This window comes from Nycticebus coucang, chromosome 12 (assembly GCF_027406575.1).
Source record: "Nycticebus coucang isolate mNycCou1 chromosome 12, mNycCou1.pri, whole genome shotgun sequence".
In the NCBI taxonomy this organism is placed as follows: Eukaryota; Metazoa; Chordata; class Mammalia; order Primates; family Lorisidae; genus Nycticebus; species Nycticebus coucang.
The window spans coordinates 85,316,716-85,322,394 of record NC_069791.1 but is presented as its reverse complement, the minus strand read 5'-3'; the positions used below and the strand labels follow the sequence as shown (position 1 = coordinate 85,322,394).

At 36.5% G+C, this 5,679-nt stretch overlaps 1 non-coding gene across 1 annotated transcript; it reads left to right on the top strand.

Annotated features, from left to right (window-relative positions):
* Positions 1-4,074: 4,074 nt before the first annotated feature.
* LOC128562823 (U6 spliceosomal RNA) lies at positions 4,075-4,181 on the top strand. The gene has a single exon (XR_008373523.1). It is a non-coding gene; the product is annotated as a U6 spliceosomal RNA (small nuclear RNA).
* The last annotated feature ends 1,498 nt before the right edge of the window (positions 4,182-5,679 follow it).

The following is a 5,679-nucleotide window of genomic DNA, read 5'->3' as shown; positions in this document are numbered from 1 at the left end:
TAGTGGCTTATAAAAAGATATAAATTTATCTCTCTAATGTAATTATTGACAAGAAGACCATTCAAGCTTGGTTCTCTTCCATAAAATCTTCAAGGGCTCAAACTCTTCTCCATGATCTCCACCATGATCCAAGATGGTGGTTAGATTTTCAAACATCTCATCAATGATCCCTGTGGAAGGATGCATAAATTAACAAAGATAAGAAGGGAAAAAAGTGAAGCATAATTATCATTTAAGAAAGCTTCCACATGGTGTTTCCACTCCACATTCCATGGGTTAGAATGCAGTCACATGACCAGACCTAATTGAAAGGGAAGCTGGGAAAGGCAGTCCTTTTTCCCTTGGGGTGGTCACGTGTCCAGCCAAATACCCAATTATCAATGAAAGGGATAAACAGTGGAGGTGAGTATGGGTTTCTAACATACACTCTTGATTTTAAGTAATAAAATGACCAACACATGGGCGGCACCTGTGGCTCAGTCGGTAAGGCGCAGGCCCCATATACCAAGGGTGGCGAGTTCAAACCCGGCCCCGGCCAAACTGCAACAAAAAAATAGCCTGGCATTGTGGCAGGCGCCTGTAGTCCCAGCTACTCGGGAGGTTGAGGCAAGAGAATTGCTTAAGCCCAGGAGTTGAAGGTTGCTGTGAGCTGTGTGATGCCATGGCACTCTACCGAGGGCCATAAACTGAAACTCTGTCTCTACAAAAAAAAAAAATGACCAACGCATTTACTAAATACTAAATGTTCTACAAATGTTAGATCATAACCCAAGGGAAAAGTGCGATAGGTATTCTAAATTTCAGTTTAATTAACTAGTCTTGTGAGAAACAAATAATCCCAAAACTTCCAATTACAAACCACTCTGTTATTTCCAAAGTGAGGCAAATTTATGGACTTACCTTGGGAAAATATTTAGTCTCATATTATTTGTCTTTAAAATATGGGTAATAAGGCCTATCTTACAAGATTTTTGCAAAAATGAATGAAATCCCTGATTTCTTATGCAAGCAAATTTGTTGCAGTAGATTTGATTTTAAGAATAAGTATCATGCAAGTTTATTTCATACAGATGTTTATAAACCTATAAAGAGATAATTTAAGCTTAGAGCCCTTTTGCTCATTGAGCAAATGTAACCTAATTTAAACAAGCTTTAGCTTCATAAAAGGGAGCTAACGGATTATCTTAATGGTTTCAAGAACATTTGGGATACAGATGAGTTTTCTCTCTCTTCTTGTCTTTGATCTGTGTTTTGCTCTATTTGTAAAATTTCATCCATGTTCTTCTCTTCTCTTGACACAGATGGCTTCAGGGCAACCATCTCAACCTTTTAGCAATTCTAGCATAAATAAAAATGTCTCTTTCCCAATTTAGCCTGGTTGTTCTTGGTGTTGATCTCTATTTGGGGCACATGCAGAAATTGGAACTTACTGACTAATTCTGATCTACCAACCACTTTATAGGTTTGATATTTGCTTCCCATTTCAACAGCGGGTGCTGTGATCAGAGAGATGCTAGATAGATAAGGCAATAATTTGAACAAAGAAATTTGTTTCTATGCCCTTTTATAAATCAAGGACTTTTAGAGTCTGGAGAAACTACAGAGATAATCTATTTCAGCCCCTCATTTTATATATGATCAGGACTAAAGGTTAAGTGATTTGCCCAACCATCTAGAGCTGGTTAGTGACAGATCCAGGGAGAAAACACATTTCTTTTGACTCCAGTTATTTTTCTCACCATACAACTCTGACTCGCTTTAAAGGAGAATGAATCATAACTTGATTTGTGAAAAAGCTGATCAATAGCATTTGCTTGCTTCCATACGACCGCTGATACTTCTCTAAATGAATCGTTTTCATTGTGTTTTTCAAATTTAAAAATATTAAGGGGGCCCAAATGTTTTAGGTTACATGGATCTCTTTTGTAATGCTCGAGTCCTGGTTATAGGTGTGCCCATCACCAAAATAGTGTTCATTGTACCCATTAGGTAATCTTTTGCCTCTCCCTCCTCCTATCTCCTTCTCCCTGGTTAATTTCTACTGGCTTTTACTTGCCTGTGTTCACACGTGTGCCCATCTGTTAGTTCCAATTGAACATTGAGTACATGTGATGTTTATTTTGCCATTGTTGAGACATTCCTTCAGAGAATGGTCTCCACTTCCATCCAGATTGTTGCAAAAGTATGAATTCATCTTTGTGTGGTTGAATATTACTCCATGGTACACATATACCACATTTTATTAATTGAATCATGAATTGATGGACACTTGGGTTAATTCCACATCTGTGCAATTGTGAATTGTGCTGCAATAAGCATTTCAGTGCAGGAGTCTTTTTAATGAAAAGTCTTCTTTTCCCTTGGGTACATACCCAATAGTGGGACTGGTAGGTCTATTGAATGGTAGGTCTATTTTTAGTTCTTTGAGGATTCTCTATACTGTTTTCCATAGGGGTTATACTAATTTGCAGTCCCATCAACAATGTACGAGTATTCCATTCTCTGTGCATTCATGCCAGGATCTGTTGTTTTTGGACTTTTTTAAAAACCAAAACAGAATGGTATTGATACAAAAATGGGGACATAGTCCAATGGAACAGAACACAGCGCCCATATATAAAACCATCTACCTACAATCAATTGATCTTTGAAATTCTGTGGAAAAGAAATTCTATTCAATTAATGGTGCTGGGTAAATTGTACAGCCACATGAAGATAAATGAAACAGGACTCTGTACCTCTTACCACTCATAAGAATTAATTCAAGATGGGTAAAACACTTAAATCTAAGGCATGAAACCATAATAATTCTAGAGGAAAATATAGGGAAAACTCTCCTAGATATCATCCCAGGCAAAGAATTAGTGACTAAGACCCGAAAGGCAATCATGGTGACAACAAAAATAAATAAATGGGACTTGATTAATTTTAAAAGTTCTCTGCAGCTAATGAAACAATCAAGAGTGCAAATAGACAATTTACAAAATGGGAGAATATACATATTCGTAAGCTATACATTCAGTAAAGAGCTAATGTCCAGAATTTACAAATTTTAATAGGTTTATTTTTCTTGCTGATTTGCTTGAGTTCTTTGTATCTTTTGAGATGATAATATGATCTTTGTTTTTGCTTTCATTTATATGGTCAATCACTTCCATTTATTTTATGTATGTTGAACCATCTTTGCATCCCTGGAATGAATCCAACGTGATCTGGATGAATTTATTTTTTGATGTGATGTTGAATTTGGTTTGCTAATATTTTATTGAGGATTTTTGCATCTATAGTCATAAGGGATATTGGTCTAAAGTTTTTCTTTTTTGGTGTATTCTTTGTTGGCTTTGTTGTCAATGTGATACTGGCTTTTTGGAATAAGTTGGGGAAGATTCCCTCCTTCTCAATATTATTGAGTAATTTCTGTATTATGAATACCAAGATAGAATAAATCTGGTCTAGTGTCTAGTCTGTTTTGGGGGAGGAGAGGCAGTTTCAGTATTGTTTCATTACTGTTTCGATCTCACTGTTTGTTATTGCTCTATTTAAGAGTTTTATTTGTTCCTGGTTCAGTCTTGGTGGGTTGTATGCTTCCAGAAACTTGTCCATTTCCTCTGTTCTCTAGTTTACATACACGGAGATTTATGTAGTATTTATGGATGATGTTTTGTATTTCTGTGGTATCAATTGTAATGGAATCTTCTCCATTTTTGATTGTGCTTACTTGGGTCCTTTTGTTTCTGCTCTTGGATAATCTAGAAGAGGTCTCCTGCTTTTGTGTATGTTTTCAAAGAATCTACTCTTTGTTCATTAATCGTCTGTAGTGCTTATTGTTTTCCAATTCATTTAATTTGGCACTGACCTTTGTTATTTCTCTTCTGCTGCTGGCTTTGGGTTTGGTTTGTTCTTCCTTTCCTAGTTCCTTGAGCTGTGACATTGGGTTATTTATTTATAATATTTCTGTTTTTTTATGTAGGCATTTAAGGCTATGAATTTTTTTCCTGTGTTATATGGACTTTGATAGCTGTGTCTTGTTTATCATTCAGTTTAAAGAATTTTTTTTTTAATTGTTGGGGATTCGTGCTCTCTTCGGCAGCACATATACTAAAATTGGAATGATACAGAGAAGATTAGCATGGCCCCTGCGCAAGGATGACACGCAAATTCGTGAAGTGTTCCATATTTTTTCTTAAACCTTTAAAAAAAAAATTGTTGGGGATTCGTTAAGGGTACAATAAGCCAGGTTACACTGATTGCATTTGTTAGGTAAAGTCCCTCTTGCAATTTTGTCTTGCCCCTAAAAGGCGTGGCACACACCAAGGCCCCACCCCCTCCCTCCTTCTTTCTCTCTCTGCTCTCCCCTTTCCTCACCCCCATTGTGACCTTAATTGTCATTAATTGTACTCACATCAAAATTTTAACCTGGATGGAAGTGGAAGACATTATTCTTAGTAAAGCATCACAAGAATGGAGAAGCATGAGTTCAAAGAATTTTTAAATTTTCATCTTAATTCCATTCTTGACCCAATAATCACTCCACAGCAGATTGATACATTTCCATGACTTTGTGCAGATTTGGGTTTTTCTCTTATGATTGATTTCTAGTTTTATTCAACTGTGGTGTGAGTGGTGCATGGTATGATTTTGATTCATATATTTTTTACTTTGTTAAGACTCATTTTGTTACCTAAGATATGATCAATCATAGAGAATTTTCCATATGCTGCTGAGAAAAATGTACATCCTGTAGTTTTTAGATAGAGTCCTTTTCTTCTCTTTTCTTTTGTCTTCTCTTTTGTCTTTTCTTTTTCTTTTTCTGACAGAGTCTCACTCTGTTCACTCTGTTGCACAGGTCAGCCTAGCACACAGAAACATCAAACTCCTGGATTCAAGTGATTCTCCTGCTTCAGCCTCCTGAGTAGCTAAGACTACAGGCAGTAATGATGATGCCAAACTAATTTTTCTATCTTTGGTAGAGATGGGGTCTCACTCTTACTCAGGCTGGTCTCAAACTGGTGAATTCAAACAATCCTACCACCTCAGCCTCCCAGAGTGCTAGGATTGGAGGTATGAGCCACTGTGTCTGGCCAGCAGAATGCTCTGCAAATCTCTGCTATGTCCATATGATTTAGAGTCTAATTTAAGTTCTTCATTTCTTTATTTATTCTCTACTTTATGATTTGTTGAGCTCTAACAGAAGAATGTTGAAGCCCTAGCAACTATAATAGTGCAATTTATTTCTTTGCTTAGACCTGATAAAATTTGCTCTGTGTATCTGGGAGCTCCAACATGTGTTGGGAACATGTTTATTTAGGATTGTTATATCTGCTTATTGAATTGCTCTCTTTACCATTACATAACAAGCTTTTGGCCTTCTTTTACCTTTGGTGGTAACTTTATCTGATATGAGATTGGCTACATCTGGTCTCTTTTGATTTCCATGAAGATAGATTTTTTTTCCATCCTTTTATGACAAGTCTGTGTGAGTCCTTGCAGTTTAGGTGTGTTTCTTGGATTTAGCAGCTACTTAGGTTGTGTTTTATCATCCATTCAGCCACCCCATGTTTGATCGGATTATTAGTACATTAACATTAGCATAAATATGTGAGATATTGACCTGTTCATCCTGTTGGGTAGCCCATTATTGCTTTGTCTTACCTCTTATTCTATTGTTTTGTAAGAATT